This window comes from Hyla sarda, chromosome 5 (assembly GCF_029499605.1).
Source record: "Hyla sarda isolate aHylSar1 chromosome 5, aHylSar1.hap1, whole genome shotgun sequence".
Taxonomy (NCBI): Eukaryota; Metazoa; Chordata; class Amphibia; order Anura; family Hylidae; genus Hyla; species Hyla sarda.
In genome coordinates this window covers 31,304,622-31,323,409 of record NC_079193.1, presented here as the reverse complement: position 1 = coordinate 31,323,409, position 18,788 = coordinate 31,304,622, and the positions used below count along the sequence as shown (strand labels likewise).

At 44.8% G+C, this 18,788-nt stretch overlaps 1 protein-coding gene across 10 annotated transcripts in view; it reads left to right on the top strand.

The window, feature by feature from the left end:
- Positions 1 to 18,788, top strand: part of STEAP1 (STEAP family member 1) — a 265,974-nt gene that overhangs the window by 232,705 nt on the left and 14,481 nt on the right. The gene's annotated exons all lie outside the window — the stretch shown is intronic.

Below are 18,788 nucleotides of genomic sequence, written 5' to 3'. Positions count from 1 at the left end.
ACACAAAATGATGATGAAAATCTTTTTGCCAACACAGGGGCGTACCTAGAGCATTTGGCACCCGGGGCGGACCCTTTGTTTGGCAACCCCCCCCCCCCCCCACACACACACACACACACACACACATGCCCCCCCCTCCTTAATTACACCCCCTCCCCTCCACCCAGGGGCGGACTGACAACACTCGGGGCCCCTGGACCAAAAAAAGGCAAGGGCCCCTGCTAGGCTCTGCAGCTCGTCAATCTTCTGCCACGCTCCTATTCCACCTAAATCCCACACACAATAAATTAAAATTTATATACCGTATTTATCGGCGTATAACACGCACCCCCATTTTAACAGGGAAATTTAAGTAAAAAAAATAAAATGTAAAATAAATGACTTGGACTAAATGCCACATCATCCCCCCAACTTCGTTTTCTTCTGCACCTTTTTGGTCCCATCCCCTCCAGTGCCACATCATTCCTTCCCTTTTATCAGTCTCTGTGCCACATTTAACCCCTCTCATTGCCAGCTCCCATGTCTCATCATCCCCCCATGTCTCATCATTTCCCCCTGTCATAGACCACCACTAGCCATACAGACATTAAGCATTTAGTGCCTCCCCCACCATCATTTCCCCCTGTCTCATCATGTCCCCCATCATTCCCCCCTCATCATCCCCCCACCCTGTCTCATCATCCCCCACCCTGTCTCATCATGTCCCCCATCATTCCCCCCTCATCATCCCCTCACCCTGCCTCATCATCCCCCCCCTCATCATTTCCCCCTGTCTCATCCCCCCATCATTCCCCCCCCCTCATCATTTCCCCGTCTCATCATCCCCCCATCATCATGTTCCTCCTATGGCATCCAGTTGTCTTCAACCTGCGGACCTCCAGATGTCCGGGCATGCTGGGAGTTGTAGTTTTCCAACATCTGGAGGTCCGCAGGTTGAAGACCACTCTTCCCCTTTCCTTACTTGTCTGCGCTTCGGCTGTCTTGCGGGCTGCGGGGTCAGTGAAGCAGATGAGTTACGTCCTCTCCCAGCTTCTCTGTGCGGCATCAGCGATGTCACTTTTTGGCGGCGACTACAGGAAATGAAAAGTGACGTCAGTGATGCCGCACAGAGAACGTAACTCATCTACTTCACTGACCCCACAAGACCCTCCACCTGACCTGACCTGCTGAAGCGCAGCCAGGTAAGGAAAATAAACAAAACTATAAAAAGCAGGAAAAGGGGGAATGATGAGGGAGGGGGGAGGTTCTCCCGCACTATACACAGGTACTGGTGGATAGTGCGGGAGACGCTGATTAAAAGGTAGAGCAGATCCGGACAAGGTAGGGCTCATTTTAATCAGCGTCTCCCGCACTATCCACCACACTGTGGATAGTGCGGGAGAAAACAAGTGACAGAGCGGGGAGGAGACGCCGCTGGTCACTGATTTAAAGTGGCCGCGGCCGTGCTGTTAATACTTAACAAGCAGACGCTGCTGCGGCCGCTTTAAATCAGTGACCAGAAAACTTATCGGCGTATAACACGCAGGCAGACTTTTTGCCTTAAATTTAAGTTTTAAGAGTGCGTGTTATATGCCGATAAATACGGTATGTAAGAAACACTTTAAAATAGGTAAATTTCAATGACCAATAATACTGGTATACAAGGAGTAAATATATACCACCACACAATAATTGGATAATACCGCCATACTGTACTGAATAAAACCACTATACACAGACCAGTATACTATAAAGAATCTGTATACAATATAAGTGATTATATACAGGACCATATGGCGGTAGATATCAGCTGTACACAGGATGTGTATACCATATAAGCGATTACAGTTACATTTTGGGACTCACAATAACGTCTATTCTGATCAGTGGCGTCCTCTTTCCTTTTCTTCTCCATCCGGATAAGACTGCCATGTGGATCTCTTAACATCTGCAGGACAAACATGTCAGACTCTGCATATATTCAGTGCCCTCCTCTACACAATCTTTCCATCTATAGGCCCACAAACTGTAATAATGCCCTCCTTGGTGTCCTGCACAGTAAAAGGGCAGGTAGGTAGGTAGCCAGGTAACCCCCTCTTTCTCATAGGTATATGCAGAGTTACACCCCTCTCTTTCCCATAGGTATATGCAGAGCTACGCTACACCCCCCTCTTTCCCATAGGTATATGCAGAGTTAAACCCCCCTCTTTCCCATAGGTATATGCAGAGCTACACCCCCCCTCTTCCCCATAGGTATATGCAGATCTACACCCCCCTTCCCCATAGGTATATGCAGAGCTACACCCCCCCTTCCCCATAGGTATATGCAGAGATACACCCCCCCTCTTCCCCATAGGTATATGCAGAGCTACACCCCCCCCTCTCCCTCCCTTTCCCATAGGTATATACAGAGCCCCCCCTCTCCCATAGGTATATACAGAGCACCCCCCTCTCCCTCCCTTTCCCATAGGTATATACAGACCACCCCCCCTCTCCCTCCCTTTCCCATAGGTATATACAGACCACCCCCCCTCTCCCTCCCTTTCCCATAGGTATATACAGAGCACCCCCCCTCTCCCATAGGTATATACAGAGCACCCCCCCTCACCCATAGGTATATGCAGAGCACCCCTCCTCTCCCTCCCTTTCCCATAGGTATATACAGAGAACGCCCCCCCCCTCTCCCTCCCTTTCCCATAGGTATATACAGAGCACCCCCCCCCCCTTCCCCATTAGGTATATACAGAGCCCCCCCTTCCCTATAGGTATAGGCAGGGTTAAAAAATAAATAAAAAGGATGCTCACCTGATATCCCATGCAGCGATCTCCTCAGCTGAAGGGCCCACATCTTCTCCCCTCCACAGTACAGACGCCGATGAGTGACGTCACCGGCGCCTGTACTGCGTGCTGCGTGGGGGCGGAGTTCACGTCTCCTCTGTGTGAGCTTCAGATGCGGCTCACACAGAGGGGACACCTTCTCCTGTATGTGCGTGTATCGCGCATATAGGAGAATGTAGCGCTGTCTGCTGGGGATCTGGGACGAGTGTCCCAGATCCTCAGTAGTTGCGGCGGGGGTCAGTCCGCCCCTGGCACCCCCCTTGAGAGTGGCACCTGGGGCGGGCCAAAAATTCTACATAGTAATTGTTTCTGCTTATGGGAAAGCAGGTTTGCTCCTCAGGATTTTGGGGAGCTTTGTGATGACCCTGTAGGGTATACAGTATAAGGCAATAAACTGTTCTATAAATGCCACCATAACGAGGAGGGGTGTATGATGAGGGGTCTATGTGCAATCTTGGGGTCCTGAGCAGAACGGAGGTTGGGCCTAAAATATTTTGCTGTTTGCAAACTTGTGGACACATCGGTGGTCACACAGCTTTCCCTAAAGTGACTGCATAGACTGCTCTCCACAATGGGGAGCCATAAACAATAATGTGACTATTGCTGACAAGTTTTACATTGGAGAACACAAGCATCTGCTGTTAGCGAAAGCTATAACTACTCTCTGCCAATTAAGAGACTGGCAAGTGGAGAATCTGGGCTCCCCGCCAGCTCTGTGCCCGTGATGTACTATCATGGAGACAGGTGTCAAAACTCCATACGAAGAGTGCAGTGATGAAAACAAAAGGCTCGGAAATCTGTCACATCGCACTCGGCGCTGGCGGCTTTGATTGGTCATATGACAGATCTCAGAGAAGGTCCTCTGTGGTCAGAGATCAGCACTTATTTGTTTTCACACTCTGAGAGAAATGAGATAAAGGACTGCAGCGCGAAATGTAGAGAAAAAAGGCGCCACGGTAACTGGGCAAACTAAGAAGAATGCAAAACAAAAACCGAAGAAAAATCGGGAACTTGATTTGATAGTATTGTTTTGTGTGCTGCTGCCAAGGCGAATAAAATCATGGGGGGCATCAATAGGGGCATAGATGCCCACGACAAGGAAATAATTCTACTGCTGTACAAATCACTAGTCAGACCACACATAGAATATTGTGTACAGTACTGGGCACCAGTGTACAAGAAAGATATAGTGGAGCTGGAGAGGGTTCTAAGACGGGCAACCAGGGTAATACGGGGAATGGGAGGACTACAATACCCAGAAAGATTATCAGAATTGGGGTTATTTAGTTTAGAAAAAAGAAGGCTTAGGGGGAGACCTAATAACTATGTATAAATATATCAGGGGACCGTACAGTGATCTCTCCCATGATCTATTTATACCCAGGACTGTATCTATAACAAGGGGGCATCCTCTACGTCTAGAGGAAAGAAGGTTTCTACACCAGCACAGACGGGGATTCTTTACTGTAAGAGCAGTGAGACTGTGGAATTCTCTCCCGGAGGAGGTGATCATGGGGAACTCTGTAAAAGAGTTCAAAAGGGGCCTGGATGCATTTTTGGAGAGTAATAACATAATACTGGTTATGTATATTAGATTTATAGGGACAGAACATTGATCCAGGGATTTATTCTGATGCCATATTTGGAGTCGGGAAGGAATTTTTACCTTGAGTATGAGGGTTTTTTGCCTTCCTCTGGATCAAGGACTCTTTTTTCAACCTTATGAACTATGTTACTATAAATTCATAAGCTTCCAGCTGTTGCAAAACTACAAATCACAGCATGTCCAGACAGCCTTTGGCTGTCTGGGCATGCAGGGAGTTGTAGTTTTGCAATAGCTGGAGGCACCCTGGTTGGGAAACACAGACTAAGAGGGTCATGTATCATCAGGGAGGAGGTGCACTGTTTGGGCTCTGTTATAGGTGCACTGTTGTTTGGGCTCTGTTATAGATGCACTGTTGTTTGGGCTCTGTTTTGGTGCACTGTTGTGTGCTTTAGGCTCTGTTATAGGGGCACTGTTGCTTTCTGGCTCTGATATAGGGGCACTGTTGTTTGGGCTCTGTTATTGGTGCATTGTTGTTTGGGCTCTGTTATAGATGCACTGTTGTGTCCTGGCTCTGGTACAGGAGCACTGTTGTTTGGGCTCTTTTATAGGTGCACTGTTGTTTGGGCTCTGTTATAGATGCACTGTTGTTTGGGCTCTGTTATTGGTGCATTGTTGTTTGGGCTCCGTTATAGATGCACTGTTGTGTCTTGGCTCTGTTACAGGAGCACTGTTGTTTGGGCTCTGTTATAGATGCACTGTTGTTTGGGCTCTGTTATTGGTGCATTGTTGTTTGGGCTCTGTTATAGATGCACTGTTGTGTCTTGGCTCTGTTACAGGAGCACTGTTGTTTGGGCTCTGTTATAGGGGCACTGTTGTTTGGGCTCTGTTACAGGAGCACTGTTGTTTGGGCTCTGTTACAGGAGCACTGTTGTTTGGGCTCTGTTATAGATGCACTGTTGTTTGGGCTCTGTTATAGATGCAGTGTTGTTTGGGCTCTGTTATAGATGCAGTGTTATTTGGGCTCTGTTATAGTGGCACTGTTGTGTGCTGGCTCTATTATAGGGGCACTGTTGTTTTGGGCTCTGTTAGATGCAGTGTTGTTTGGGCTCTGTTATAGATGCAGTGTTGTTTGGGTTCTGTTATAGATGCAGTGTTATTTGGGCTCTGTTATAGTGGCACTGTTGTGTGCTGGCTCTGTTATAGGGGCACTGTTGTTTGGGCTCTGTTATAGTGGCACTGTTGTGTGCTGTCTCTGTTATAGGGTCACTCATTCTTACTGGCTCCATTATAGGGGCACTGTTGCTTGCTGGCTCTGTAGGTTCATACTTAAGATGATGGAAATGTTGTGGTTTACATTAGGAACCCATGAGAATGGGATGCCCTTATATACCACAGTGTGCCCTTGCCGGAGCTATTCATTTGAATGTGCCAAACATAGTCTAAAAGCAATTCTTTTCAGTACATATATAAAGTTTTCTATAGTTTTTTGTGTAACCTAAAAACACGGTTGATCATGCTTTTGAACCCCACAAAACAAAACAAAAATTTTAAATAAAAAAATAACAGCATAAGCTCCCAAAAGTGCTAAACACAGTCACTTTTAGACTACTTTCGGCACATTAAAACAAGTGGATCCAGAAGAGGCATCCCGCTCCCCTGGGTTAATGGTGTATACCACAAAATGTGCGGTAAATCATGAGGTTGACTCCAGCTGTATCTTTAGGAATCTTTCCTTATTGTACCGTGGCACGCAAGAACAGCCGGGCATGAGATCTGTCTCTGCTATTGCATCAGCTGTTCCTTTGTAGTGGATCTTAAAGGTTTTTACACAGGGACAAAAACATCTCACAGTTCATCGGCTCCTGGAGTTTTCCTCTGAATGGATCCCACATGTGGACATTATGAATCGTCTACTCGCCCTGCAGCAATTCAAATTAATATGAATGAACTCTAGAGGGTTATGTGACAGTGACTGTATTTGGGAAGGGTTTTATTATTACACCGAATTTACCCAAAAGAACAAAAACAATCAGTGTACGCTAACCAGTGTTGTAGAAAACCAGACTTGTAATAAGATTCAGCTTCAGTGGTGCCGGCCCGGGATAGCGAATTCGCAATAGTTGGAAAAACACAGAGTCAGTGATCCTGCAACTGATTCCTCCTCCAGCATAGAAAGAATACCTGGTTGAGGTCAGTGTCCAGTTTATTTATTCGGACAACAAACGGAGGGTTTTCAATAGCCACTCCGACAGTACAGTCCCATACATACAGTCAGCATTAGGTTACAAGGTAATGATTCAGCCTACAGAAGATATGACACACCTCAATGCGCCATCAATAACCACCACATCTGCCGCTATGGTGACCAGTTGGCAACACATGAATCTACGCCAATCTTTTCTTGAAGGTGACCTTGGAAGGTGGAAAAAATGGTCAAGTGTAAGGATCAAAGCAAGGGCCAAATTGTGTACAGTGGTCCCTCAACATACGATGGGAATCCGTTCCAAATGGACCATCGTTGGTTGAAACCATCGCATGTTGAGGGATCCGTGCAATGTAAAGTATAGGACAGGGGTCTACAACCTGCGGACCTCCAGATGTTGCAAAAGTACAACACCCAGCATGCCCGGACAGCCAACGGCTGTCCGGGCATGCTGGGAGTTGTAGTTTTGCAACATCTGGAGGTCCGCAGGTTGAAGGCCACTGGTATTGGAGGTTATACTCACGTGTCCCCGCCGCTCCGGACCGTCACCGCTCATCACCGCTGCCCTGGATGTCGCCGTCCATCGCTGTTGCCGCGTCCCCGGGGTGTCCCCGATGCTCCGGCAAGGCCTCTGCTTCCCCGGCATCCTCGCTCTCGGTCGCCGCCATCACATCGCTACGCACGCCGCTCCTATTGGATGACGGAACGGCGTGCGCAGCGACGTGATGATGACGATGGAGAACACCGACGATGCAGGGGATCCCGAAGAGGACGCGCCTGAGCCCCGAGGACAGGTAAGTGATCGTCAGCGGACCACACGGGGCACCGTAAAAGGCTATCCCGTGGCAGCTGAAGCAGTCTGCGCTGCCGGATAGCCGTTTATGCGATGGCCCCGACATACAAAAGCATCTCTGAGAGGCCATCGTATGTTGAAATGATCGTATGTAGGGGCCATCATAAGTCAGGGGGTCACTGTATGTCTAGACTACTGGGTCAGAGCAACGTCCTGTCATGTGGGGTGCTCCTAGTCTGAAGTGGTTAGTACCTACCTAAAGTGATCCAAGGAAGGACAACTGGTGACCAGGGACAGGGTCATGGGTGCTTAAGACTCATTTATGTGTGTGGAGAACAAAATCTAGCTCGTCTGTTCTGGGGCCCATACTGTCACCTGTCCAAGTGCTTACAATGGATAGGAGAGCATCAGAACTGGCTGTCCGGGCATGCTGGGAGTTGTAGTTTTGCAACAGCTAGAGGCACCCCTGGTTGGGATACACTGACCTATACTATATACTACTATATAGTCCAACATGCTGGGAGTTTTCGTTTTTGGGGCAGCTGATGAACCACAGGCTGTATCAGGGCATGCTTGGCGTTTTAGTTAGTAACTAACTGCAACTCCCAAATTTAATTAAAGAAAAAAAGCGACCAAAAAGTCACATCAAAACAAAAATGGTACTGTTAAAAACTACTGTCGGGTGCAAAAAATGAGCCCTCATACAGATTTGTAAATTACTTCTATTTATAAAACGTAATCCTTCCAGTACTTATAAAGCTGCTTTATGCTAAAGAGGAAGTTGGGTAGTTCTTTCCAGTCTGACCACAGTGCTCTCTGCTGCCACCTCTGTCCGTGTCAGGAACTGTTTAGAGCTGGAATAAATACCCATAGCAAACCTCTCCTGCTCTGGACAGTTCCTGACATGGACAGAGGTGTCAGAAGAGAGCACTGTGGTCAGACTGGAAAGAACTACACTACTTCCTCTAGAGCATACAGCAGCTGATAAATACTGATAGGATTAAGATTATTAAATAGAAGTCATTTACAAATCTCTGTAAGTTTCTGGCAAGTTTCCAGCGGAGTACCCTTTTAAAGTACCCCTTTAAATCAAAGGTGGTATTTCCCTGTAATAAGTATGTACGGCTCACTACACTAGATCCAGATACAGTCATCTGAGTCATACAGTAGCTTGCACCTTCAGATGTGTTGGACTGTATACACACACTAATAGTTATAAAACTTTATAGCTCCTAGGACTAACCATTGATCACAGATCTAGTATTTGTTTATCTGGACTTTGGACTTTTTATATTGAATTTTACATCAGGAAGTGACTAAAACAACAAAAACAAGAGATGACGTAGATTTGATGCAATGTTTAATGTGTTACATCTGCATTGCACAATCCCTTCTTATTGCAAGGAAAGGGTAAAGAGGAAAAGATGATCAAAGCTTCATCTGAAACTAAAAACCCTCTGCAAAAAGCTGTAATAACATGGCAGTGGTTCAATATACCTACAGCTCCCCCGCAGGAAATATGGAGTATTACACATTTGTCATTGGAATCAATGGTCTGCTTATGTAATGCACGAACATGCCAGGTCTTCCAGCGTAAAAGATACTTTTTCTAGCTGCTCTTTGTAATGGCTAATAGAGAAGGGTTGTGAATGGGGGGGACCCCCTCTATTAACTCAGAATTCCTTAATAAGTATAGAATAATTTGTTTTCAAAACCAGACGATATACAGGTTCTTCAGTTTTGCTTATCCTGCAGTGACCCCCATCCCCCTTCCCATCCCCCACTGTTTTTGCGGCCTTATTAATAAAGTAGACCATGGAGTCCTCTTCTCCCTGTGCCTCATTATGGGGGACGTTCCCCTCTTCATAGTTTGAACAATGACAATATTGTTCCATTCATACTAGGACCATGTATTCAACAATCTTATTATGACTGTTTTGTTGTTTCTCATGTAGCGGCATGAATCTCTAGTTCAATACTACAAACTAATATAGCTGCTATTAGGCTTCATTCACACATCGTGGATTCATTGTGGATTTGACCTTCTGATTTTCATAGATTAAATCCAGAGTATTACAGTCCCTAGCAGAGGGTTGAGTTTCTACACATCACTACATTGCCATTTGTTTTATTCCAGCACAGCTGCATCCATTCGCTTCATGGCTGTAACTTGGTCATGTGATCACCAATCTGACTCAAAAAAAAGTTACTGTGCTTAATGTGTGTTAGTTCAGACTAGGATCACATAATTACCTACCAGATCTCCTCCTGGTAGATCCCAGACCCCTCCCCATTTAGCTCTGTTAGGATTCGGCTAGCTGGATGTGGATCCTCTGTGTCAGCGAGGGATTGGCGTGGACCGTGTCGGTGGACCGGTTCTAGGTTGCTACTGGTTTTCACCAGAGCCCGCCGCAAAGCGGGATGGTCTTGCTGCGGCGGTAGCAACCAGGTCGTATCCACCGGCAACGGCTCAACCTCTCTGACTGCTGAGAAGGCGTGGGACAGAAGGACTAGGCAGAGGCGAGGTCAGACGTAGCAGAAGGTCGGGGCAGGCGGCAAGGTTCGTAGTCAATGTGGATAGCAGGAGATCTGGAACACAGGCTTTGGACAACACTAAACGCTTTCACTGGCACAAGGCAACAAGATCCGGCAAGGAAGTGCAGGGGAAGTGAGGTAATATAGCCAGGGAGCAGGTGGAAGCTAATTAGGCTAATTGGGCCAGGCACCAATCACTAGAGAGCGGAGCCGCGTGCGCCAGAACATGACAGCCGGGGACCGTAAGACGGGTAAGTGGCTTGGGATGCGATTCGCGAGCGGGCGCGTCCCGCTATGCGAATCGCATCCCCATCGTGAATGTCAGTGCAGCGCTGCAGAAAGGAGAATGCCGCGAGCGCTCCGGGGAGGAGCAGGGACCCGGAGCGCTCGGCGTAACAAGCTCTATCTGTATACTGCTGCTGCTATCTCTATGGGATCAGGATATATAGTAGTTTTACACCTCCCTTCCAGCTATATCTGTATACTCCTGCTGCTATTTCTATGGGATCAAGATATATAGTAGTTATACACCCCTCCTCCAGCTCTATCTGTATACTGCTGCTATCTCTATGGGTTCAGCATACATAGTAATGCTACACCTCCTCTCCAGCTCAATTTTTATACTGCTGATGCTATCTCTATGGGATCAGTATTTATAAGTTATATGCCTCCCCTCCAGCTCTATTGGTATATTGTTGCAACATCTGGAGGTCCGCAGGTTGAAGACCACTGCTCTATAGGATCAGGATATATAGTAGTTATACACCTCTCCTACAGCTCTATCTATATACTGCAGCTGTTATCTCTATGGGATCAGGATATATAGTAGTTAAATAGTATATACCACCCTGAATAGTTTTTTGCAGTTTTTTCAGTTTTTACTGCAATTTGTACCTCAATGGTGAGAATTGCTGTAACAACATGTCATTTTCTGCCCAATTTTGAAGAACTGCGGCAGTGAAAATGTGTCTAATATTCATAAAAATGTGCGCACACAGCCTAAATACTCAAAATCTTCCTGAAACATTTCAATTGGGATAATAGGTCAAATCCCTTTCACATCTAAATTGTACAGATCTGCATGAAAAAATGCAGACGCTTGTGGATGCATTTTATGGGAGGAGATTTATCAAAACCTATGCAGAGGAAAAGCTGGCCAGTTGCCCATAGCAACCAATCAGATTTCTTCTTTCATTTTTGAAAAGGCCTCTGAAAAATGAAAGAAGCGATCTGATTGGTTGTTATGGGCAACTGGACAACTTTTCCTGTGATTGGGTTTGGATAAATCTCCCCCTAAGGGCCCAGTCACACTACGTATTTTCTGAGAGGAATTCCGCTCTCAAGCTCCGCTGCGACAAATACAGTGCGGCAGCCTCCCATTGCTCTCAATAGGATTCTGCTGCACCATTCACACTACAAAATTTTGCCAGCGGACGTTACGCCACAGAAACTCCGGACCCCAGACTCTGTACAATGAGGGGGGAGATTTGTCAAAATCTGTGCAAAGGAAAAGTTGCCCATAGAAACCAATCAGATCGCTTCTTTCATTTTGCAGAGGCCTTGTTAAAAATGAAAGAAGCAATCTGATTGGTTGCTATGGGCAACTGGGCAACTTTTCCTCTGCACAGGTTTTGATAAATCTCTCCCTGAATGATCCTGTCCAATCCTTTGGCGGAATCAGCTACGAAGTGCATTGCCGTCTATGGATGGTGAGCCTTTACAAGTAGTCCTAACGCTGGCTTGCTTTGCCAGCGCCCGTTCCAGACAGAACCTGCACCCGATATGTCTCCAGGCAGAGATTCCTTAATGTGAATGAGCCCTAAGGGTACGTTCACACGTAACTACGTAACTAATTCACTGCGGACTATGTTGCTACCCATTGGGGTTTATTTACTAACGTGATCTCGACTCTTTTTTGTCGGGTTTTGCGCCCAAATTGTGTCGCACGTGACACAACTTGCGACCAAAAAAAAATAAACCCTCCATTTTACAAGAAAAACCTGTAAAGGGGGTGTGGTTACTGTGTAACGGGGGCGTGGTCCCGACAAAGGGGCGTGGTCATAACAGTTTGGAAAAATCCTAACATATTTACTATGGTTTCCACAGAAAATGTGGTGGAATTGAGCTGAGGGAAACCCGGCAGATCAGAACAGTTGTAAAAAAAAGCAAAATGTAGGGAAAAGTGCAAAATGCAGGAAAACCTAAGTAAATACCTTGGGAAAATTCCAGTCGGAAATCAAAACCCACAAAGAAACCTATACTAAATAAACGCCATTGACTTCAATGGGAAGCAACATCATCTGCTTGCGGATTTTCTGCAAGCGGAATTTCCGCAGTGGCTCTTTCCTCAGATTTTGCAACAGTACAACTCCCAGCACGCCCGGACAGCCAACGGCTGTCCGGGCATGCTGGGAGTTGTAGTTTTGCAACACACGCTGTTTGGGAAACACTGACATATACCATATTACTCAATAACTAGGCAAATTTACCTTTATTCAGGACCCCTCTGAATTGTAATAGTCACTATTTTATTTGTCACCCAATTTATAAAGAAAAACGTTTTAACTTGGCGAAGTATTTTATTTTATGTTTTTAAAGGTGGAAACGTATTTTAAATAACCAAGTGGTGCCAGTCTTGCCCCTTGCTACATTAGTTTTTCCCAAGCTTCACCACGTTCCGGACATAACGTCCCCTTTGTTCCCTGTGGGCACTTTGGGATGAAGTTCTCGTTGTGCTGGGAAACCATTCGCAACATTCGTCTCCTGGAGAAGAGAAACTGATAGGACCTGAGACATGTTCTGGGCTCACACGCAACCGTGGGCACCGAAGAGACATCTGAAGGGTATCATAAGAATGTTATTAATAAAGACCAGATGGCAGTGCCGGTCCTGGAGGGTGGAACTGTTTCACTGGATGTTCTGTACATAGTCCTAATATACAAACATCCCCTTCTGTATGTCTTTACCATGCAAACTTTAGTCAAAGATTATTGGTTGCTATGGGTTACTATCAACTTATGTTAAAGGGGTACTCTGGAGGGGGGGGGGGAAATTGGAAGCAACTTGTGCCAGAAAGTTACATAGATTTGCAAATTGCAAATTTGCAAAATTGCAAACTTCTATATAAAAATCTTAATCCTTCCGGTACTTATCTGCTGCTGTATACTACGCAGAAAGTTGTGTAGTTATTTCCAGTCTGACCACAGTGACACCTCTGTCCATGTCAGGAACTGTCCAGAGCAGGAGTAAATCCCTATAGCAAACCTCTGGACAGTTCCTGACATGGACACAGGTGGCAGCAGAGAGCACTGTGGTCAGACTGGAAAGAATAAGACAACTTCCTCTGGAGCATACAGCAGCTGATAAGTACGGGAAGGATTAAGATTTTTAAATAGAAGTCATTTACAAATCTGTATAACTTTCTGGCACCAGTTTATTTAAAAAAAAAAGTTTCCATCCGGAGTACCCCTGTTTTTTTTTTTTTTTTTTTAAAACAACTGGTGGCAGAAAGTTAAACAGATTTGTAAATCGCTTCTATTAAAAAATCTTAATCCTTCCAGTTCTTACACAGAGCTCTCTGCTGACATCACGAGCACAGTGCTCTCTGCTGACATCTCTGTCCATTTTAAGAACTGCCCAGAGAAGGAGAAGATCACCATAGCAAACATATGCTGTTCTGGACAGTTCCTAAAATGGACAGAGATGTCAGCAGAGAGCACTGTGCTTGTGATTCAGCAGAGAGCTCTGTGTTCCAAAAAGAAAATAATTTCCTCTGTAGTATTCAGCAGCTAATAAGTACTGGAAGGATTTGGATTTTTTTAATAGAAGTAATTTACAAACCTGTTTAACTTTCAGGCACCAGTTGATTAAAAAAAAAGTTTTCCACCGGAGTCCCCCTTTAATTTTTAGGTACCTTAATTTTTAGATAACTTAATAGTTTAGTTTTTACCAGAGGATGGTCCAATATCCCACCACACATAATACAGTATCACTTGTATACGGTAATGCTGATACACCCTCTGCTGATCAATAGGGAACCACATGGAATTGGAAAACTTCACAGTGGTCCTTCTGTAATTTAGGGTACAACTACTAAAGTAGCAAGCATTTCAGGTGGCCCTTCTTTATCGGGATCTGGCATCATTATATGGGGGGCCATCTTGATCATTGCTATGGGGTCCCCTCCATTCTATGTACGCCACTGTACAGTAAAGAAAAAAACGTTTGCTCCCCTACTGATTTTGTACATTTACTCACTGGCAAAGAAATGGTCAGGCTATCATTTTAATGGTCCTTTTTTTTTTTTTTTTTTTTTTTTTTTTTTAACAGTGAGAGACAGAATAACAACAAAAATACAGAAAAATGCATTTCACGTAAATTAGGAATTGATTTGCCTTTTACTAAGCATTTGATCCCCTATCAATCAGGAAGGTTTCTGGCTCCCATGTGTCTTTTATACAGGTAACAAACTGAATTACATATCCTATCAACCTTAAAGACCACTCAAAAACAGGACCATGTACTAAAGGGGTACTCCGGTGAAAACCTTTTTTTTTTTTTTGTTTGTTTGTTTTTTTAAATCAACTGGTGCCAGAAAGTTAAACAGATTTGTAAATTACTTCTATAAAAAAAAATCTTAATCCTTCCTGTACTTATTAGCTGCTGAATACTACAGTGGAAATTCTTTTCCGTTTGAAACACAGAGCTGTCTGCTGACATCATGAGCACAGTACTCTCTGCTGACATCATGAGCACAGTACTCTCTGCTGACATCTCTGTCCATTTTAGGAACTGTCCAGGGTAAAAGGAAATCCCCATAGCCAGCATATGCTGTTCTGGACAGTTCATAAAATGGACAGAGATGTCAGGAGAGAGCACTGTGCTCGTGATGTCAGCAGAGAGCTCTGTGTTTCAAAAAGAGAAGAATTTCCGCTGTAGTATTCAGAAGCTAATAAGTACAGGAAGGATTAAGGATTAATTCTTAGGATTACTTAAGGATTAACTATTTTTTAATAGAAGTAATTTACAAATCTGTTTAACTTTCTGGCACCAGTTGATTTAAAAAAAAAAAAAAGTTTTCACCGGAGTACCCCTTTAAAATGTACATTCTTTATTATGGAAATAATTCAAAAACATGTTAAAAAGCAAAAGGCTTAGACATAGAAAAAGATGGAAACTGGGGAAGGGAGGGGTACAAATCCAAACACAGAAATAGCTATGTAGCAATAATAGTAAGTAATGGCCAGCTACCAGAATATCAGTAAAAGTCCAATATAGCAATGTGTGCCAAGATCAAATAATGGTATATAAATATTGCAAAAGTACAAAGAGTGCACAGTGGGCAGTGAGTACATATGTATAAGTACAAAGAGCAAGGGGATGATACCCTGAATGAATAGAAAACAAGTAAAGGTATCCGGGAACCAAGAGAAACAGTCCAAGACCAAATGAGAACAGGTATATAGAGACCCCCCTGTTCCCCAGTAACCCACCACACCCCTGACACATTTCGCCCAGGGGGCTTTGTCACTACTGGACAAAGCCCCCTGGGTGAAATGTGTCAGAAGTGTAGTGGGTTACTGGGGAACAGGGGGGTCTCTATATACCTGTTCTCATTTGGTCTTTGACTGTTTCTCTTGGTTCCCGGATACCTTTACTTGTTTTCTATTCATTCAGGGTATCATCCCCTTGCTCTTTGTACTTATACATATGTACTCACTGCCCACTGTGCACTCTTTGTACTTTTGCAATATTTATATACCATTATTTGATCTTGGTACACATTGCTATATTGGACTATTACTGATATTTTGGTAGCTGACTATTACTTACTATTACTGCCACATAGCTATTTCTGTGTTTGGATTTGTACCCCTCCCTTCCCTGGTTCCCATCTTTTCTATGTCTAAGCCTTTTTGCTTTTTAACATGCTTTTGAATTATTTCCATAATAAAGAATATACATTTTAAACCATGGTCCTGTTTTTGAGTGGTCTTTAAGGTTGATAGGATATGTAATTCAGTTTGATATCTGTATAAAGTGGTCTTTAAAGGGGTACTCCACTGCTCAGCGTTTGGAACAAACTGTTCCAAACAAACAGTCGTCATGCCCCCTCCCATAGACTTGCATTGAGGGGGCAGGGTGTGACGTCATGAGGGGGCAGGGCTTTGTCGTCACGAGCTCCTGGCGCCAGCTCCAGCGTTCAGAACAGTTTGTTCCAAACGCTGAGCAGCAGAGTACCCTTTTAAGGTTGATAGGATATGTAATTTAGTTGTTTAAACACCACAGGACCCAACTATTTGGTTTACATTATTTGTATCCCTTCTTTGTGTCGGTGGTAATAGGTAACAAACTGAGTTAAAAAGGTACATAATGTTCAGAACGCTGGGTGTCTGCACAGAGATCACGACGGGGGGGATTCCAGCGACCAGACCTCCATTATCAGAGATCTTATCCCCTAAGATGTCTAGCAATGGAGTACCCCTTTAAGAGCACTTTCCTAAAGGGAGTGCTCCTGATCTCAACTTGTTACCTGTATAAAAGACCCCTGTCCACAGAGGCAATCCATTAGATTCACACAATTGGTAACACACTATGTGGTGAAGGACTGAAATCCTACAGCGCCCTAGGTTCCTCTGCTGAAGAAATCACACGTTCTGGCCCATGTGAAGTTTGCCAATGAACATCTGAATCAGAGGGGCTTTTTTAACAGCTGTTTTTCTGATTATATAGATTTTTTCATGAAACAAAAAGCTCTATTAGAGGAAATGGAATCACCACTGGATACACACCCATGTCTGGACAGTTCCTACGAATTGCACCATGGAAATCCCCACTTGTACTACTAATAATAAGCAATAGAACAAAAATCACATCATTTACACGTTTCATAGATAATTCCTATTTTTTCTATTAAAATCAATTAGGGGCATTAAAATTGTAAGTAACAATGTAATTCATTCCAACTAACTATGATTATGAGTCACATGAGTTCATCAAACAGACTTTACAATTACCATTGTAAGGGTCACAGCAGGTGGTGGATCCTCTGGGCCTGTGTGGATGATGATGTGAGCCGTGCCAGGGAGCGGAGTCTAAGGTGCCGCTGGTTTTCACCAGAGCCCGCTGCAAAGCAGGGTGGTCTTGCTGCGGCAGGCGGCACCCAGGTCGCTACCCCTGGCACTTCTTGTCCACACAGATAGCTGGGATGAAGCGTGGTACAGAGAATAAAGACAAGACGTGGTCAGGACAGCTGAAGGTCAGGGCTGGCGGCACAGTAGCATGGTCAGGTCACAGAACAAGGACCAGGTACACGGATAACCAGGGACACAGGAACACAGTAGTTTTCTCTCAGGCACAAAGGCAACAAATATCCAGAACAGGGCAGGGGGAGGTGCACACACTTATAGGGAAGGAACAGGTGAAAACACTAATTAGGGCATACTGGCCCTTTAAGTCACAGAGCTCCGGTGCGCGCCCTAGGAGGCGGGGGGCATGCGCGCCGGGACTGAGAACATGGAAGACCAGGGAGGTGAGTGACGGGTTGGAATTCGCATGCGGGCGCGTACCGCCATGCGAATCCCAGCCCCGCCGGCAGCGGGGACATCAGAGGAGAGCGCTCACCGCCAGCGTGTCTGGCCAGAGCACTGACGTTACAACCATTAATGTCTCAAAGCCAAAATGACGTAAATGAATCCTGACAGTTTCTAGATATCATTACATGTAATGGTTATTCTATAACAACTACCCAGTATGGGCACTGTCTGGTTCATGAAAAATTATCTTTGGTTGATGTAAGCAAAAAAAAAAAATGTGGACTTTTTATGCTATGCATTGTTACACAGGCCACGGAATAGGAAAATCTTAAACACTTCAATGTTCAGAAACAAGAATCAGTGCAACATTACTTCCCCAAAAGGGATATAGCAAACACTGCCATCAGTATTGTACTCCCTACTGGAGCACCAGCCTCCTCTATCCTGTAGATCAGTGGTCTCCAACCTGCGGACCTCCAGATGTTGCAAAACTACAACTCCCAGTATGCCCGGACAGCCTTTGGCTGTCCGGGCATGCTGGGACTTGTAGTTCTGCAACATCTGGAGGTCCGCAGGTTGGAGATCACTGCTGTAGATCATTGTCTTAGTGGCAACATAGCACAGGGTTTTTCTATTGTATTACCACACCCTATTCCTGCGTAAAACATTGTTTACTCTACCTGGTTCTGGGATCTGGTGCCATGAAGCATGGTTCTTCCTTCTGTTCTGTTTTTGATCTGTGCAATTTAAAGGGGTACTCCTGTGGAAAACTTTTTATTATTTTTTTTAAATCAACTGGTGCCAGAAAGTTTAACAGATTTGTAAATTTAAAAATTAAGAAATTAAAAAAATCTTAATCCTTCCAGTACTTTTTAGAAGCTGCATACTAAAGAGAAATCCAAAAGAGAAATGCATATCCTCTGATGTCATGACCACAGTGCTCTCTGCTGACCTCTGCTGTCCATTTTAGGAACTGTCCAGAGCAGAGGAAAATCCCCATAGCAAACATATGCTGCTCTGGACAGTTCCTAAAATGGACAGCAGAGGTCAGCAGAGAGCACTGTGGTTCACTGTGCATTCAGAGGAAATGCATTTCTTTTTTGGATTTCTCTTTAGTACACAGCCACTAAAAAGTACTGGAAGGATTAAGATTTTTTAATAGAAGTGATTTACAAATCTGTTTAACTTTCTGGCACCAGTTGATTTAAAAGAAAAAAATTTCCAAGGGAGTACCCCTTTAAGCCCAAGTTGGACTGTCCTCCATTGTCTGAGTGTCAGCGTACAGTTTATAATGCAGTTCCTCATCTGGTTCTGTCCTTGTGCCTCAAGCTTTCTTGTGCCTGGCTCCATGTTCCTTGT